The sequence below is a fragment of the Hyaena hyaena genome, unplaced genomic scaffold, assembly GCF_003009895.1.
Source record: "Hyaena hyaena isolate Hyena2069 unplaced genomic scaffold, ASM300989v1 scaffold_568, whole genome shotgun sequence".
Lineage (NCBI taxonomy): Eukaryota > Metazoa > Chordata > Mammalia > Carnivora > Hyaenidae > Hyaena > Hyaena hyaena.
Genome location: NW_024081199.1, coordinates 783,449 through 802,756, shown reverse-complemented (window position 1 = coordinate 802,756; position 19,308 = coordinate 783,449). Strand labels below are relative to the sequence as shown.

The 19,308-nt window shown below is 40.2% G+C and overlaps 2 protein-coding genes across 4 annotated transcripts in view; one reads left to right on the top strand and one right to left on the bottom strand.

The window, feature by feature from the left end:
* Positions 1-95, bottom strand: part of TADA2A (transcriptional adaptor 2A) — a 52,116-nt gene extending 52,021 nt beyond the window's left edge. For 2 of the 3 annotated variants that reach the window (XM_039256359.1, XM_039256362.1), the window contains exon 1: positions 42-95. The gene's annotated coding sequence lies outside the window, so the exon portion shown is untranslated. The remainder of the gene's footprint in view (positions 1-41) is intronic. The other variant, XM_039256361.1, reaches the window with a different exon arrangement.
* A 491-nt stretch (positions 96-586) lies between these two features.
* The window catches only part of ACACA (acetyl-CoA carboxylase alpha), a 272,064-nt gene continuing 253,342 nt past the window's right edge, over positions 587-19,308 (top strand). Inside the window, exon 1 of the mRNA XM_039256323.1 lies at positions 587-664. The gene's annotated coding sequence lies outside the window, so the exon portion shown is untranslated. The remainder of the gene's footprint in view (positions 665-19,308) is intronic.

Genomic DNA, 19,308 nt, shown 5'->3' with positions numbered 1-19,308 from the left:
CGCGCCCGCCGCCACCCGCCCCACAACACCTCGTGCTTCACCTCGTCGCGTCCCCCTCCTCCGCGCCAGGGAGCCGCCAGTCGCGCGCGTCCCCGGGCGTGCGTGCTCGCTCCCGACCGGCACAGGCGCGAGCGCGCCGCCCCCGCCGCCTTTCCCCGGCCCTCGCGGCCCTGTCGCCGCCCCCTCGGCCCGCGCCCCGGCCTCGTCGTACGCCCGCCGCGGTCCTCTGGCAGAGGCCCGGAGGGGGATAGGGCTGACTGAGTAGCTTGCCTGGCTTGAGTCCAGGCAGCAGTCACTTTTGCGTGTGGCGCGTTGCGGGTCGCCAGAGGCTTGCTGGTGCGTGGCGCCGTTCGATCCGCGGCAGAGTGCGGTGAGGTGGAGCGGGCGGATACCGTCCTGCTTTTGTGTTTCTAACATTCCCACCCCTCGCCCCTGTTGCCGCGACGGAAACTGGGGCCAGTCGGGTCTTGCTGTGCTGCTTGTGGATTAACCAGACTGACTGAATGGTGTAAGGGTATACAGGGTACGTTTTATTCAGATGCTTCTGGAACGTCGAAATTCTCTTTGGAAAGAACCATCCCCTCTTTGGGCTTCAGGGGCCCAGATTGAGGCGCAATGATGAGAGGATGTGGTGGTCCACTCTGATGTCAATCTTGAGGGCTAGGTACGTCCTAACATCTCTTTTGACTTATACTAATTATTATAATAGCTACCATTTGTCGAGTATTTATTGCATGCCAGGCATTGTACAAAGGAGCTTACATCCGTGGTGTCATTTTAATCTTCAAAAACAACCTTGTGAGGTAGGCACTATTAATATCCCCATCTTCCAGGTGAAGACGTGGAGACTGGCTTATAAGTAACTTGGGATCACGAGGCTGGGAAGGGGATTCAGGCCGTGGTTAATTACACCATTATGCGATTACATCTATTTAGAAGTCTGTCTTTCGTAAATTTGCCCAGTCTCAGTTTGAATTCATTTGCATTTTCTGCTGGTGTAGCCTCTTTATTCATATTTCAGTATATAAATACTACAAATTCATTCTGAAAAATAATCAGGAAGTTCACACAAGCGAAAATAATGAGAAAACCAGCTCCCACCGTGTTAAATAAGCAGTTAACGTTTTGACATTATCCTATGCGTCATGTCAGTAGATACATTATAGTGTAGTTTTACATTTGATGTATCCTGAAAATCTATTTAGTCGTTTATTCAACAAATATTTAATGAGCAGACACTGTTCCAGGTGCTGAGAATTCAGCAGTGAACAAAACAGTCTCTGCCTCACGTTAATAGTGGGAAAGATTGACAATAAACAATACACGTATTACTAGATAATAGATAATGTCCAGTAATGTGACAAGTTAATGGAAAAAAAATCAGAATAAAGGGATAGGAGTGATGTTGGGCATGGCATTTTAGATGAGGTAGACAAGGAAGGCTTCTTAATTGAAAGAGCCCATAAGCAGAAACCTAATCATTAAATAAGGGAGGCAGCACGTGGATTTTCCCAGAGGGAAACTATTCTAGGAGAAGAGAAGCAGCAATTGCAGTGGCTCTGAGACAGGGACTGACTTGCTTGACTTGTTGGAGAAGAAGCAAGGAGACCAATGTGGCTGCAGCACAGCAAATTAGGGAAATAAGTTGGGAAACAGGCAGAAACCAGATCATGCATCATCTCATAAACCATGGTTGGACTTTGGATTTTGGGAGGATGTGGTAGAGTACCATGGAAGGGTTGAGAGCTAAGGAGTAATCAGATTTTTTAAATTTTTGACTGAAGGAAACTTTAATTTAGAGTTTAACAATTTGGAAAACTTATTTTGTCAAAGAGTGTGGATTTGGATTTTATGTATTTTAGAGCAGATTCTTTGCAGAGATGGCTCATGAAAGACTCCATGATGTGTGTATTGTGGGAGGTAATCAGATTTGTTTTGAAAGGATCACTCTGACAGCTGTGTCGAGAGTAGATGGTAGAAATGTTAAAACTACTCTTTAAAGCATAAATTGTCCTTTTACACAGCAGTCGTTCAACAGGTAGTTTATCAACATTGGTGTTTCACGTATGCATTACACCTCTGCAACCACTCACTATCTCCACAAAGATGAGATAGGGTCAGACACTCGAGGATTTATCTTAATGTCTTTCTCACCTAAACTGAAGTTTTTGAGACTGGTTCAGGCATATATCCAGATCTGGACGTCATGATTGTCAACTAATTGAGTATGAGTCATCAGTGTTGTACTATTGTGGAAAAAACAATCCCCACATAATCCTGGGATCTGTTCATTAAAAACATAGCATTCAAGCACCTGAAAATTACCCTGAGCTTCAATTGATGTTAGGCTCTCATTAGAATTCTAAGCCTCAATTTAGTTATTGTGCATAAGAAAGATGTGCAGGAATTAAAATGCATAGTGAGAGGAAGGATAACACTGATTAACCCTTTTCTGGGGTTTTGTGTTCAGCAATGTAGTGGATGGTGGCATCAATTATACGACCAGCTGAGGGAAAGTGAAACACCAGCTGCAGGAAGAAAAATTAAAAGTTCTGTTTTGGATTTGTGTTTTGCAGTCCCAGTAGAAATGATATATGTAAATTTAGAGCTCAGAGGAGAGACTAGTACCAAAGTTGTATAACTGTTAAAATTGTTTCTTTAGATATGTTCTTCTTTAGACAGGGCTTAAGGACAGACACTATGTCCATTCTTATTTGTAACTTCAGTACCCTTAAATATATACATAAGAAGAAGATACCTGCTTTCCCTGGAGGTCCAAGCACCTGAACATGACTTAAAAGTAGGGTGACCTGGGATGGTTCAGTTAGTTGAGCACGGGACTCTTGAATTTGGCTCAGGACATGATCTCATGGTAATGGGATTGAGCCCCGCTTCGCTGAGCGTGGAGTCTGCTTAAGATTCTCCTCTCTCTCCCCCTGGTTCTCTTCCCAGCTCTCTCTCTCTCTCAAACACACACACAGAATAAAAGTTAAAAAAAAAATAGGGTGACCATAAGCCCCAATTTGCTTAAGACAGCCCTGATTTGTTCTTGTTGTCCCCTTGTAATTAGTAATATTGCCTCATTTTACTCTCAGAAGCGTCTCAGTTTGTACAATAAATTATATGGCCACTGTTTGTAGAAAGCCCTTCAGGATCTAGCGTCTTCCTATTTCTCTGTCAGCACTGCCCCATCTTATTCTTCATTTCCCAACCAGACAGAAGTACCTGCATTTCCCCTGTTACTTCCAGGCTTCCTTTGCCAAGGTTCTTCCACTTCAACCTAGACATCATTTCCTCAGGACCCCCTCTAAACTCTGGGTTAAATAGCCTTCTTGTGTGTGTTTTTTTTTTTTAAGATTTTATTTATTTTTGAGAGACAGAGCACAAGTGGGCAAGGGGCAGAGAGCGAGAGAGACGCAGAATCTGAAGCAGGCTCCACCACCCAGGTGCCCCATGGGTTAAGGTAGCCTTTTGAACATGCTTCTAGAGTACTTTGTATTCAACTCGTTACAGCAGAGATAACCAAGTGCCTTCTTTGTCCCCTCACTCAACATGTCTGTAAAGGAACATGATAAAAACCTCATAAGACAGAAATTTAATAATATCAAGATCAGTTTATGTTGAAGTAATATTTTTGAAGATTGAACTTCAGGACGGATCGATATCACATTTTTGAAGCCCTTCCATTCTTAAATTTTTAAAAATGTTTATTTATTTTTGAGAGAGGGGGCATGAGCAGGCGAGGGACAGAGAGCAAGGGAAACAGAATCTGAAGCAGGCACCAGGCCCTGAGCTGTCAGCACAGAGCCCGACATGGGACTTGAACTCATGAACTATGAGATCCTGACCTGAGCCGGTCAGACACTCAACCAACTGAACCAGCCAAGTGCCCTGAAGCCCTTTCATTCTTAATGGAGGAGATTGGCTTTTGAACTTGAAATCCAAGAGGGAAAATTTTATCCTACTGCCAGGGTCTGTGATGTAGGTGCCATTGACCAAGTCCACGATATCCAAATAGCTCCTCTTCAACTGTTAAGCTGCTGTGTTTGGAATCAGGTGCAGTTTCTGAGCTTCCCTCTGTATGGAAAGGCTTGTCTACCATTTCTTATTATTCACTTGTCCTGAGTGCTGAAAGTCTTTATAAACTTTGTCTTGTCTAATACTTATTTTTCCTGTAACTGAAGTGGTTCTTTGCCGTTTGGTATACAAATAGATAAAACCAGAAAGTCTGAAAGTCTATGCCTTCTTGTGGGTTTCAACTTCCTCCCCTTTAAATTCTGAGGTATACCTAGTAAATGTAAGTTAGCCAGAGATTTAGGTCCTGGGACAGAGTCCTTTGCCAGTTACAGGGGTCCTTCGAGGCAAGGAATTTTCCATGACATACTTAGTAGAGAGGGTTTCACCCCACAGAAGACATGAACCTCAAAGATTATAGTTCTTAGCTCTCAGCTTTTGGAGTTCACATGCTGAGCTACTTTCATAGAAGCACAGACTCCCCTATGGCCCAACTCAGGAGTGGTTCTAGCCTCCTCAGCCTCTGCTGCTGCTTCTTGCATTCAGCAGCATTGCCTTCCTCATTCTTACTCCCCTTACTCCTCCCTCCTTTTCTTTCTCTTTTTGTGACCACCCTAGTCAAAGGAGTTAAGGGATCAGTCCCTTTCTTTCCAGAAGGTTTCTAAACTGCTTATTTAACTTGATCTACCCCAATTATGACCAGCCTGCAGAGGTAAGGTTGAAGCACTTCTGCTAATTTATTTATAGAAATGTAAGGCTATGTAGTCCTTTCTCTGCATGGTAGACTGTCTGGGATGCTTCTGCATAAGTAAGAGGGTCCTAAAGATCCCAGAGATGAACAAGAGGGGAAAAAAAAAATTCTCCTACAGGGCCCTGCTGCATCCTACTTTACAGATAAGGAAAAATAAGGCTCAGAAAGGTAAAAAAACAAAACAAAAAAACACTTGCCGAAAGTCATTTAGTCACAGGGTAGCACAGCCAGGATGAAAACCAGATCTGGCCAGGGGCGCCTGGGTGGCTTAGTCGGTTAAGCGTCCGACTTTCGCTTAGGTCATGATCTCGTGGTTCTTGGGTTCGAGCCCCGTTTCGGGCTCTGTGCTGTCTGCCAGCTCAGAGCCTGGAGCCTGTTTCAGTCTGTGACTCCCTCTCTCTCTGACGCTCCCCTGCTCACGCTGTCTCTCTCTCTCTCTCCTAGAAATAAATAAAACATTAAAAAAAAAAAAAAACAGATCTGGCCAAATGTAGCTAATAAATGGCCCAAATGTAACTTAAAACTGAAGAGTTAGCAGATAGTCAGGATTTTTCAAAATGCCATGGCCATTAAGCAAAGTGTTCGTGAATCTGGGCTTTTGCTTCCCACGTCTTCTGCCTCTTCCTCACCACACTGACTTCTGTTTGATCTATACAAAGTACAAAATATCTGTCTCATGAGTCACCAGGCTTTGGGTAGAATCTGAAAAGGTGAACTAGGAATATATTGCTGCTGAGTGACTTCTGTTGATCAGAAAAATTTTAACTACCAAATTTAACTACTACCCTTTACTACCTTCACCCTTTACTACCTTCAAGTATTTAAGCAAGCTTTTATCTTTCTGTGCCTTTTTTCTCCTCAGGTGTAAAATGAAAATTATGGTACCTAATTCATAAGAGTTTTGTAAGGATATGGCTATATAACTAAAATACCTAGTTCAGGGACTGGCTCAGTTGGTATAGTATACAACTCTTGATCCCAGGGTTGTGAGTTTGAGCCCCACGTTGGTTGTAGAGATTACTTAAAAATAAAAAAAAGAAATAGGGGCGCCTGGGTGGCTTAGTCAGTTAAGCGTCCGACTTTCTCTCAGGTCATGATCTCGTGGTTCGTGGGTTCGAGCCCTGCGTCGGGCTCTGTGCTGACTGCCAGCTCAGAGCCTGGAGCCTGTTTCCGAGTCTGTGGCTCCCTCTCTCTTTGACCCTCCCCTGCTCACGCTGTCTCTCTCTCTCTCTCTCCTAGAAATAAATAAAACATTAAAAAAAATTTAAAAATAAAAAAAATAAAAGTGTAAAAATAAAATACCTAGTTCATGGCGAGAGTCAAATAAATTATAATTGTAATTCTAATTCTAGAAGGGCTCCACAGGATGACCCTGGGACTTGTTTAGAAGTTGAACTAGGCTAGGTTGGCCAATGCTCAACCTTAGACTTTTTTCATTATTTGAATCATATCTACCTACTAGAAACCTGTAGGTTTCCAGAACACTAAGCAATTAAACGGAATTTCTTTTGCTGCTTGCTTCTTTAGCACCTTTCTATACATAATAAAGAGTGTAAATTATCTCATAGGTCACAAAATCAATACATAGTTGCAATCAAGGATGGATAATCCAGCTTTACCACTAGCTAGCACAGAACAAACTCGAGCTATATCCCATTTACTTAATGTAAATAGTGAACAGACTTATGCATTATGAGCAATTAACTATGAGACTGTTCCTTAGAGTAACAGAATGAGTACTTTACTATTATAATCAAGTAAAACTTATGATGAGGTTAATCTGATGCGTATTTAATGATATATGTTATTGTTATTGTGCTGCATGATAATTAGGCCTTAAATGTTAAACTGTTTCCATAAAGGACTAATTGGTTGTTTTTACATAGTTTCAGTGTTTGCTCACCTTATTAATTTTCTAGAATCTGTAATCATGCCAAGGACAATAGTTTTCCCTGACTCTACTGTTGAATCATGTACTCACAGACACACAGAAACACATTTTCAAAATGAAACAGCAGGGTTCTCCTCCCAATTTGGTACTAGAAATAGCTATTGCTCAAGGCTTTCTATATATATTTTCTCATTTTAGTTCTTAAAAGCCCATTAAGAGAGGTGTTGTTACTCCCATTTTACTGATGCAGAAACTGATGCTCAGAGAGGGTAAGCAGGCTGCATAGTAGAGATTCAAATTTCAACCTCCAACTTGTAAGCACTACTTTTCACAACTTCAGAAGATAAGGTGATGGATCCCAACCAAGGTATATAAAGGTTTTTAAGAAGTGGTCTGGCTCCTGAAAAATACTGAATACATACTGAGCATATCCAAAGGGATAATGAACCCTCCTGAAAGAGGAGGGGTTAGTTAGTAATGGAAGAGTTGAAGCCTATGGAGTCTGACTTTCTGAGTGCCCATTCAAAGGAAAGAGTCTTGGCTAATGAATTTTATGCATAATCACCCTGTAACAGGCTACTGTATGGCCTAATGCCATCGAATATTTGAATTTTAGAACTAACCTGCCAATTCTAATTCCTGAAGAAAGAATTAGTATAGGGGCTAAACTTTAAGTGTTTCTCAAGATTTTTATCATTATTATCAGCCCTAAGGAGCCTTTTAAACACTTTTTCTCCTAATTGCTTCCTGCAATGAAGTTCTAATATTACAGATAGATGTCTGTTTATATATAAAAACATATTTATATACATATATATGGTACATAAAAAGGGTAAGATTTTTTTTTTTTGCCCCTCAAGAATAAGATTTTTTTTCTCTTCCATTGAGAGTGCAAACAATTATACATGAATAATAAAGCTTCCCATACAGGCTTACTTTCAGGTTCAGGATATGCTAGTACAGAGGATAGTATTTTTGTACGTATGACAATTCTATTATTAGTTGTAATTGATAAATTTACATATGAGCTTGATTAGGGTAAACCTGTTTCTAAATATTGGGGCCATTCTCTGTATATGGAAAATTTGGGTTTCTAAGCCTGTAAAACAGCCTGAGAGGTCTTCTGACAGAAAGTCTACCAGTCTTCAACAAGTTAACTTACAAAACATAACTTTTTATTTGAAACTTCTAGAACATTGTTATGTGTTCATTCCTTTACTTTGTAAATATTACTTAGCACTATTCGAGGCCAAGGACTGCACCAGGACTAATAAAATGGTCTCTGTTCTCAAAAAGATGCTCATTGTCAAGTTGGGGAGACAGGCATAAAAATAATTGCAAGATATTACATGCTGTAACAGATGTGCTAGGTACTCTAAGGGCTCCAAGAAGGGACTCACCAGTTGTAGGGAGAATTAAGGTGTAAGTCCCTGGGAAATGATGAGTTAAGTCTTGGAGAAGAGTGGGAAGGAAATTCCAAGCAGAAGGAACAAATTATTCAAAGACCACAAGCATGAAATAGGGTGGCCAATTTGGTCTATGTGACTGGAGTACAGAGAGCAGGAAAGGAGGGCCACTGTACTTGATATTATACGGGTTGACAGAGGTCAGACTGTAGTGGGCTATGCACTTTACTCAGAGGCCATGGAAAGTCAGTGAAGCATTTTGATTTGGGAAGTGGCATTATTCCATCTGGGTTTTAGACCTAAATCTCTCTGGCAGTGATGTGGACTGAAAAGTAACAAAATGAAAGGCCAGGGGTTTTAGCAGTCCAAGTAAGAGATGATGAGGGCTTGAACTAGCATCATTAGAATAGGGATGAGGAAGAAGAAATGGAATGGATTTCAAGTGTTTAAAAAGTAATTAATTAGGGGGAGAAAAGTGAGCAGTAATAGAATTAAAGATGATTTTCAAATGTCCAGCGTGGTTGACTAGATGGATGGTGGTGCTGTTTACCAAGAAAGGAACCATCAGGCAAAGAGCAGACCTGTAGGGGACAGGGCAGGTTTTGTTCTGGATATGTCAAGTTGTAGGTGTCTGTAGGATATACAGGTGACCTTCGCTAGGCAGATTCAAAAGCTAAAGGAGAAGTCTAGGTCAGATAATACAGATTAGGGAGTTAGCACAAATTGCTGGAAATTTTGAAGCCAAAGGAGAGAATGAGATTGCCTGAGTTCAGTGAATAGAAAAAGAGAAAAGAAAGGTAAAGAATAGAAATCTGGATGACAACAGGTAAGATACAGAGGAAGAGCCCACAGTCCAGAAAGTAGATTTAGGAGAAGTGGCAATAAAGATGGGAGGTTGGGGGTGGTCAGCAGAGCATTATTAAGACCCTGTAGGCCCTAAGTAACTGAAAACATGGTACTTCTTGTGTAATTTTAAATAAAAATATTGGGGTGCCTGTTTGGCTTAGTTGAGAGAGCATGTGATTCTTTTATGTATGTATGTATTTATTTATTTAATTTTTAGAGAGAGAGCGCATGAGCTGGGTAGAGGGGTGGAGAGGGGGAGAGATTGAGAATCCCAAGCATGCTTCATGCTCAGTGTGGAGCCTGACGTGGGGCTCCATCCTCTTACCTTGGGATCATGACCTGATCCAAAATCAAGACTAAGCCACCCAGGCATCCCAAGCATGCAATTCTTGATCTTAGGTTGTAAGTTGGAATCCCACATTGGGCATAGAGTTTATTTAAAATTTTCAAATAAAAATATTGTAAGATAGAATGTATGTGTAAGGGGAGTCCAACAAAATTCTTATTTTTCCTGTGGTAACCTCTCTGCCTATATCTTCTTCATTATTATTTTGCTTCCCCTGAGTTGTTAGTGCCCTAAGTATGTGTTCATTCACCTACTCAGTAATCTAGCAATATAGCACTAAAGTACATCAAAGAAAATGAATTAGTCAACAGCGCCAAATACTACAGAGAAGTCAAAGAAAAAGGTTAGAAAATGTTCTTTGGGGAAAAAAGTGTCAATTATACAAGCATATGGAAAGACAAATGTAACAGAATAAAATATACAGAAATAAGCCAAAATAAATACAGGAATTAGTATATAATAAAGCAATGCTACTCAATAAATGGTGTGGACAATTGGATAACCATCTGGAAAAAATAAATATCAGTGTGTACCTCATTTCAGGATAAACTCCAAATGGATTAAATATTTAAATAAAAATATAAAAGTTAAAAGCAGAAAATATGAGAAAATTCCTTTAGAATCTTGACACGGGGAAGGAAAATCTAATTATGACTGAAAATAAAAAAGGCATAAAAGCAGACGTTAATAATTTGACTATCCAAAGCTCAGTTTCTGCAGAACAAAATAACACCTTAATGTCAAAACATAAATGGGAAAATAGAAAAAAATGTTTGCAACTCATATCACAAAGAGCGAATCCTCCAGATATAAAGAAGTAGATAAGGAAGAGGTCAACCAGCAAGAGAAATATCAATGAAAGTTGTAAATTGGTAGTGGTTAAGAGTGTGGAGATTTTGAGGTCACCTACTTGCATCGGAATCCTAGCTCTGTCACTTACTAGCTCTGGGACCTTGGGCAAGTGGCTGATCCTTAATTTTCTCTTCCATAAAGTACAAATAATAATTGTAGTTCCTTCAGAGGGTTAAGTGAAATGAGGGTGACGCTGGTGACTCATGGTAAAAGAAGGAAAGACAGACAAGATGGGTTCTAAATTTCTAGGATCTGGGAACCTTGAAGGAAAGAGAACCACTCAGCCCCATCTGTCTCTTTTTTCATTAAGGGCAGTTCTTTATGAAATCTCTACAAATGTCAGACACAGCTCTAGAAATAAGGACACGATGTAAATAAAACAGGCATGGTCCCCTGTTCTTAGTGTAGCTCACCTATGAGAGAGGCACCCAACAAATGCCCGAGGAAAACTATTACAAACAGATGAATACCACAGGAGGAAATTTACACTGTAAACCTGGTGGAGTTTGGGAGGTCAGGGAGGACTCTGTGAAGGAGGTAGCTGTTAAGCCAGTAACTGAAAGATGAGTAGGAGTTTAATAGGCAAATAGTAGGGAAGGAAGGGAAAGGAAGGGCTAAGGAAGTGTATTTGAGGCACAGAGAACTGCATAGTCTCTGGCAAGAAGGAAGGAAGCCGGTCTACTGTGGCCAAAGCTAGAGTAGGTACAGTGGGGGGAGATGAGGGTAGAGAAGAAGACAGGCTAGATTATTTAGGGCCTTAGGGGTCTTGGTAAAATTTTGAGCTTTATCCTGATAGCAGTGGGAAGTCACTGAATGGTTTTTAGCGGAAGAGTAACATGGTCAAATTTGCATGTTGAAAAGCTCATTCTGGCTACAGGGTGGAGAACTGTGTACAGATTAAAGAGAAGCAAGAGAGCAGCTATGGGGAGATAGAGGCAGTTGTGGTACTTTAGGCCACCAATGTACTCCTTAACCTACTTACTTTCCTAACATTATTTAGCAGAAGACAAAGCTTTTATTCTTACATAGTAGATGTGTAAGATGTATAGGAAATGTTGGTTCTTACTACTGTCTACAGTTAGAGGATAAAAGGTATAAGATTAATCCCCAGGAAGAATAAGTGGTTAGGAGAGAAGGATTTTCATTGAAAGCATAGATATGGGAGTCAGATTTTTTTTTTTTTTGTAAATAGTTTATTGTCAAGCTGGTTTCCATATAACACTCAGTGCTCATCCCAAGAAGTGTCCTCCATGCCAATCACTCCCCTTCCTTTCTCCCCCACCCCATAAGCCCTCAATTTGTTCTCAGTATTCAAGAGTCTCTCATGGTTTGCCTCCCTCCCTCTCCCCAACTATTTTTCCCCTTCTTCTCCCCCATGGTCTTCCATTAAGTTCCTCCTAGTCCACCTATACGTGCTAACATATGGTATCTGTCCTCTGCCTGATTTATTTCGCTCAGCATAACACCCTCAAGTTCCACTCATGTTGCTACGCATGGCCAGTTTTCATTCTTTCTCATTGCCATGTAGTATTCCATTGTATAGATAAACCATATCTTCTTGATCTATTCATCCGTTGAGGGACACTTAGGCTCTTTCCATGTTTTGGCTATTGTTGAGAGTGCTGCTGGGAACATTGGGGTACATGTACCCCTATGCATCAGCACTCCTGTATCCCTTGGGTAAATTCCTAGCAGTGCTATTGCTGGGTCATAGGGGAGTTCTACTGTCAATTTTTGAGGAACCTCCACACTGTTTTCCAGAGGGGCTGCACCAGTTTGTATTTCCACCAACAGTGTAGGAGGGTGCCTGTTTCTCCACATTCTCGCCAGCATCTGTAGTGTCCTGATTTGTTCACTTTAGCCACTCTGACCAGCATGAGGAGGTATCTCAGTGTGGTTTTGATTTGTATTTCCCTGATGAGGAGAGATGCTGAGCATCGTTTCATGTGTCTGTTGGCCATCCGGATATCCTCTTTGGAGAAGTGTCAGTTCATGTTTTCTGCCCATTTCTTCGCTGGGTTGTTTGTTTTTCGGGTGTGGAGTTTGGTGAGTTCCTTATAGATGTTAGATACTAGCCCTTTATTTGATATGTCATTTGTCTTTAACCTCCATGTTTTTGGAGGTTTTCCAGACTTCTTCCTGTAGTTGATTTCAAGTTTCATAGCATTGTGATCTGAAAGTGAGCATGGTATAATCTCAATTCTTTATATTTATTGAGGGCTGCTTTATGTCCCAGTATGTGATCTATCTTGGGGAATGTGCTATGTGCACTTGAGAAGAAAGTGAATTCCATGGCCTCAGGATGTAGAGTTGTAAATATATCTTTCAACTCCATCTGGTCCAATGTGTCATTCAAGTCCATTGGTTCTTTAGTAATTTTCTGTCTAGTTGATCTATCCATCGCTGTAAGTGGAGTGTTAAAGACCCCTGCTATTAGCACATTCTTGTCCTTAAGATTGTTTCTGTTTGTGATTGTTTTATGTATTTGGGTGCTCCCATATTCCGTGCATGGACATTTATAATTGTTAGCTCTTCCTGATGGATAGACCCTGTAATTATTATATAATTATTATATATATAATTATTATATATAAATATAATATAATATAAAAATATTATATAATTATATAATTATATATATATAATAATTATATATATAATCTTCATCCCTTGTTACTGCCTTTACTTTAAAGTCCAGTTTGTCTGATATAAGTATAGCTACTTCAGCTTTCTTTTGACTTCCAGTAGCATGATAGATATTTCTCCATTCCCTGACTTTCAATCTGAAGGTGTCCTCAGGTCTAAAATGAGTTTCTTGTAGACAGCAAATAGATGGATTTTGTTTTTTTATCCGTTTTGCTACCCTGTGTCTTTTTTTTTTTTTTTTTTTTAAATTTTTTTTTTTNGAGCTGGCAGTCAGCACAGAGCCCGACGCGGGGCTCGAACCCACGAACCGCGAGATCATGACCTAAGCGAAAGTCGGACGCTTAACCGACTAAGCCACCCAGGCGCCCCTACCCTGTGTCTTTTGATTGGAGCAGTTAGTCCATTTACATTCAGTGTTATTATTGAAAAATATGGGCTTAGAGTCATTGTGTCCTTCGTAGGATTCATGCTTGTGGTGGTGTCTCTGGTACCTTGTGTTCCTTGCAACATTTCCCTCATATAGTCCCCCTCAAGATTTCTTGTAGGTCTGTTTTAGTGGTGACGAATTCTTTCAATATTTGTTTATTTGGGAAGACTTCTATCTCTCCTTCTATTCTGAATGACAGGCTTGCTGGATAGAGGATTCTTGGCTGCATATATTTTCTGTTCATCACATTGAAGATTTCCTGCCATTCCTTTCTGGCCTGCCAAGTTTCAGTAGATAGGTCTATAACCACTCTGATAGATTTCCCTTTGTATGTTAGGGTCCCCTTTTCCCTAGCTGCTTTCAGAATTTTCTCTTTGTCCTTATATTTTGCCGGTTTTACTTATGATATGTCGTGCAGAAGGTCGATCCTAGTTACATCTGAGGGGAGTTCATGTGCTTCTTGGATTTCAGTGTCTGTTTCCTTCCCCAGATTGGGGAAGTTCTCTGCTATAATTTGTTCAAGGACTCTTTCTGCGCCTTTCCCTCTTTCTTCTCTTCTGGAATTCCTATGATACAGATATTGTTCCGTTCAATTGTGTCACTCAGCTCTTGAACTCTCCTTTCGTGTTCCTGGATCAGTTTATCTCTCTTTTTCTCAGCTTCCCCTTTTTTCTATAGTTGAGATTATTTCCTATCTAGGTGGGAAGGAGGGAGCTGAAAAGGGTAAACAGTGACATCACAGCAGAGAGAAAAGGAGGCCACGTTTCCCTAATGTGATGTTACTTTGGCATGTGGACTATCTTGCCTGTGCTTAGGCAGATAAAAATGTTGGGCAAAGATACTTTATGGAGAGCTCTGTGCTTTTTAGTGGAAAATAGGCTGAGGAGTTTAGCTATTGCTGCTGCATGTTACGATTCTTTTCAACACTATTGAGTCATTACAAATGCCTAGAAAAAAAGTATCTAAATAAATAATTCTGAAATTGAACATGTGCATTACTAGCTGGTTTAATTTCAGAATAAGACAGTGACAGACAGTAGTAGCTTTATGAGACCTGCTTTTTTCCTCTTCCTACCATAAATAATTGAATAGGGTGGGAATATTCTGATGACCCAGCTACCTTATTTTGTCATGTATGTGTTGGCAAAGCAGAGTCCTACAAGATGGGAGTCCTTGAAATCCTTCTAAGAAATATGTTAAGTTTTGTGGGAGTTGTAGATGTGTCAGATAGTTTTTTATTTTTTAATGTATTTTTCTTTAAGTTTATGTATTTATTTTTGAGAGAGAGAGAGAGAGAGAGAGGCGGAGGTGGGGAATGACAGAGGATCCCAAGTGGGCCCTGCATTGACAACAACCCACATGGGGCTCTGTCACGAACAACCCACATGGGGCTCTCTCACAAACCATAAAGTCATGACCTGAGCCGAAAGCAGACATTTAAGTGAGCCACCCAGGCAATCCTCAAATAGCTTTTTAAATGCAGCCATAGAAGGCAAAGTCAGAACAAATTCTTGGAGCCAAAGGGGATTTCCACAGCTTCAGAGCCTGACAGTAGTTTGTATATGTGTAAATCTGCATGTCAAGGAATATCTTAGAAATACACTTTTGATTGTAAGATGTTTCACAGACAGAGGATTAGTGTCCAAGAATATGGCCAAGAATACAGACTTCTATAATTCAATAAAATAAAAAAAGATTAACATGGGTGCCTGGCTGGCTTAGTCAGTAGAGCATGTAGACTCATTCTCAGGGTTGTGAGTTCAAGCCTCACGTTGAGTATAGAGGTTACTTAAAAATAAAATCTATTTTAAATCAAAAGGACTAACAACCCCCACCCCCCAAAAAAGGGAAAGGTTATAAGCAACCAAGAGAAAACCTGAGGATAAATTCAGTGTCTTTTCTGTTGAATATTTGATTCTTCTAGGGAGCAATACGGACTTTGTAGTATAGTCTGCACTTTTATTCTTCTTTTCCAGTACATGAGGGAGAAGTAGTAACCCGAATAAATCCTTGGAAAGTCTTCTTGGCATCATCTTATTCTGTGGAGACCATGACACTATACCTCTAAATGTATTCTTCTTTATCCTATTTTATAAATTTTAGAAAATAGACTTAAAATAGGACAGTATGTGACTGTTAAGAATGGCCCCTTTGGGCCAGTAATATGTACAGACTTAACATTTGTTTGCATTTGCTTATTTTACATTTATCTATGCCCACTTTTTTCAGAGGACGAAGTTAGTAACTTCAGCCACTGGGTGGCGCAAATTCACAAATCTGGTAAAAGTTTGTGCATTACAACCCATGGCTCACCCATTGCTACACTGTACTGCATGAAGGAAGGTTAGTTAGAAAAAAGGCTTTGGGAGCCTGAAATTTAACTATAGATATGGGTCCAAGTTCCCCAGGAATTCAGATTAAATGAAATTTCTGGTAATAGATGACTGGTAAGTCAGGTCATTAAATAAGGCAAAGAAAAAGAAAAAGAAGGAAAAAGAAAAGTGATAGAATAAGGAACAGAGAGAAAGATGAAGAGATAAAGAAATATGAGAGAAAAGAATATAAATTCAGACAGATGAATTCAAGTGTTAACCAGCAATTCCAGGATGGCCTCTCATTGGTCTGCATCTTCCTGGTAACCAAAAGCAGTTTTGATTGAAAATAAAGATTACTTCAAAAAATTTTTTAAAAATAAAGATTACCTCATTTTCTTCTAGAAAGTTATTCTACCCTCAGCTATCCATTTAGTGGTATGACGTTATCAACATATTTTTTGAGTGTCTGCTATGAACGTGGTGCTTTGTTGGATTCAAAATAATATAGACATTGACACAGCAACCACAGACTTTAAGCATAAGAACTAGACAGTATACATAAAAAGATAAATGGTAACTCAGGGCAGCATGAGGACCATCTTGTGAGCTACAGAAATAGAATTGTTTCTGAGAGTGGAGGGGAGGAGTGACCATAAGATTGTTAACCTGTCCAGGGCAAAGAAAAAGAAAGGAGGTTTCCTACCTCCTAGTCATAAGAACATATAGCAACTCTTCCTTGGAAAATGGCTATTTCTAGACATAAACATAGGAAAAATGCTCAAGGTCAGAATCTGCTGTACACTGCTTAATAAAGCTATAAAATAAGGAGGGTGAGGATAGAGAATGATTAGAATAGAGCCCTCCTTAAGTCCCTCTCTAATTAGTAATTGAGAAAAGGAAGGATACTAAGGGCCTGGTCAAGGCCTTTCAGAGGTCCAGAGAGTCCTAGGTTGCTTTTGATTTTTGAGATCACAGGTATATAAATGAATCACAGGTTAAAAATGGAGAAGCGGGGTGCCTGGGTGGTCAGTCAGTTAAGCATCCAACTCCTGATATAGGCTCAGGTCATGATCTCACATTTGTGGGTTTGAGCCCATGTTGGGCTCTGCACTGACAGTGTGAGGCCTGCTTGGGATTCTCTCTCTCCCCTCTCCCACTGCCTCTCCCCACCCCCAAAATAGATTAACTTAAAAAAATTTTTTTAAATGAAGAAACAGCAAAACAGATAAAAATTGTTGTATATTGCAAGTCTTTATATTGAACAAATTTATGCTTTTAACACACAATTGCAACTATTAATATGTTTCAGTAATGCCTTTAAAAGTTTAAATTGGAAGTTTCTGTGAATGTGCCTTCTTTGTCCTAAGCAATTATCCACCCTAATTGGTGGGCCTGTCAGAAAGTATTGGGGTGACTTAGGCCCTTTCAAAAAGGTGGAATGATTTCTAGCCTTCTCAATTTTAAGACTTTAAAAACACAACTTAATACTTGTGCCAGTTAGGGTGCCTGGCTGACTCAGTTGGTACAGCATATGATTCTTAACCTCAGGATTGTGGTGTAGAGATTTCTTTAAAAATAAAGAAGGAAAAATTTAGGGACACCTAGCTGGCTCAATCAGTAGAATATATAACTCTTGATCTTGGGTTCATGAGTTTGAGCCCCATTTGGGCATAGAGAATACTCAAAAAAAATCTAGGGACACCTGGGTGGCTTAGTCAGTTAAGTGTCTGACTTCAGCTCAGGTCATGATCTCACAGTTCCTGAGTTCGAGTCAACTGTGTTGACAGCTCAGAGCCTGGAGCCTGCTTTGGATTCTGTGTCTCCTTTTTCTGCCCCTCCCCTGCTCACACTCTATCTCTCTCTTTCAGAAATAAACAAAACCACTAACTCTTAAAAATAATAAGATAATAATAACATAAAACAAAAAATATTTGTGCTAACTGGAAACATACCAACATACCAGTAATATATTAGTCCAAAAAGAGGGTCAGGTTTAAAAAAATTTTTTAATGTTTATTTATGTGGGGGGGGAGGGGCAGAGAGAGAGGGAGACACAGAATCTGAAGCAAGCTCCAGGCTCTGAGCTGTCCACACAGAGCCCATTGTGGGGCTCGAACTCATGAACGGTGAGATCATGACCTTAGCTGAAGTCGGACACTTAACCAACTGAGCTACCCAGGTGCCCGAAAAGAAGGACAGTTTTAGAATGATGAAGAATATGATGTTATTTGTGAAACATGTCTTTTATATGTATGTGTATATATTTATAAATCTATAAAGAGACATATCAAAGTATCAACTGATTATCCCTGGGAGAGAGGATTAGGTATAATTTCTTGTTTTTTCTTTAATTCTTTATGCCATCCAGTATTTCCTAAAAATTATTATAATGAGAATATACTTTAATAATCGAGAAACAATGTGTGGTAACTTAATGAGAATGAATTTGCAATAAAAATTGTGCTGGCTTGGGGTGCCTGAGTGGCTTGGTTGGTTAAGCATCTGACTTCAGCTCAGGTCATAATCTCAGTTTGTGGGTTCGAGCCCCATGTCGGGCTCTGTGCTGACAGTTCAGAGCCTGGAGCTTGCTTTGGATTCTGTCTCCCTCTGATCCTACCCCATTCATGCTTTGTGTCTCAAAAATAAATAAACGTTAAAAAAATTTTTTTTTAATTGTACTGACTTCTCACTTCCCAGAGAAATAATTGGCACTCCTTAGAAACAGTATTTTATTGAGTCTCTAACTGAGCCTCTAGTGGAGACAGGGAGAATGGTGCCTTGCTGTGAAAGGATCTGCAGACTAAAGTTCACATCCCAGTTTTGAATCCCTTCTGCCGTCTCCCCCATCTCTTAGTTTTTAAAGATCCCAACCGGTATATGGGATTCAAAACTGTTAACTAATTAGGGAGTCAGAAAATCCTCAGGAACCTTGTGTTGTTGGAGGAAACCAATTGTCCCCAAAGCAAAATAGACCATTTTGATTCCATCAGTGAATTTTTTTAAAGTTTATTTATTAGAGAGAGAGAGCAAGAGTTTGAGCAGTGGGAGGGGCAGAGAGAGGGAGAGAGAGAAAATCCCAAGCAGGCCCCAGCATAGAGCCTGGTATGGGGCTGATCAGGGTGAGATCATGACCTGAGCCAAAATCCAGAGTTGGACACTTAACCAACTGAGCCACTCAGGCGCCCTCCATCAGTGAATTTCTATAAAGAAAGTCAGTATAAATGTTACCCAATTATACTCTTGCAGAATAGTTAAGAAGCATAAAGTTTGCCACGGTTTTCATCTCCTAGGGAACCTCATGTTTCTGGGTTAAAGGATATTCTGCCATGAGTGGTCTGGGAAGGGTGGGGATGAAAGTAGGCATCAGTCTTAGACCAAGAGCTTCTAAGTATAGAATGTTTTTTAATCATCCTCCCTGGTGGTCTTAGGAAAGAGCAAGCTTCCTCCACCCACTCCCCACCCCTGCCACCTCATGGTTAGACTGAGCCACATATGGCAGGATAAACTGGAGGTGATGTTGTGAATCAGTGGTGGGATGCAAATAATATACTCACTTATCCAAATGGCAGCCCCAGTGCTCTGTCCTCTCTACCTACTGTATTTGCAAAACTTCATCTTCTGTACTTTGTATCTGTTTTATCTCTTCCAGGATCACCTTGAATCTTAAATAACGGCTTAGGCAAGATATTTTCCCATGTTGTATTGTTTTGAGAATCACTTTTTTGGACAGTACTTGAAGTGAAAGAGAGAAGGATACAATTTGTGTATGATTTTTACCAGAGAACTAAGAAAACAGAATTACTTAGAAATAGGT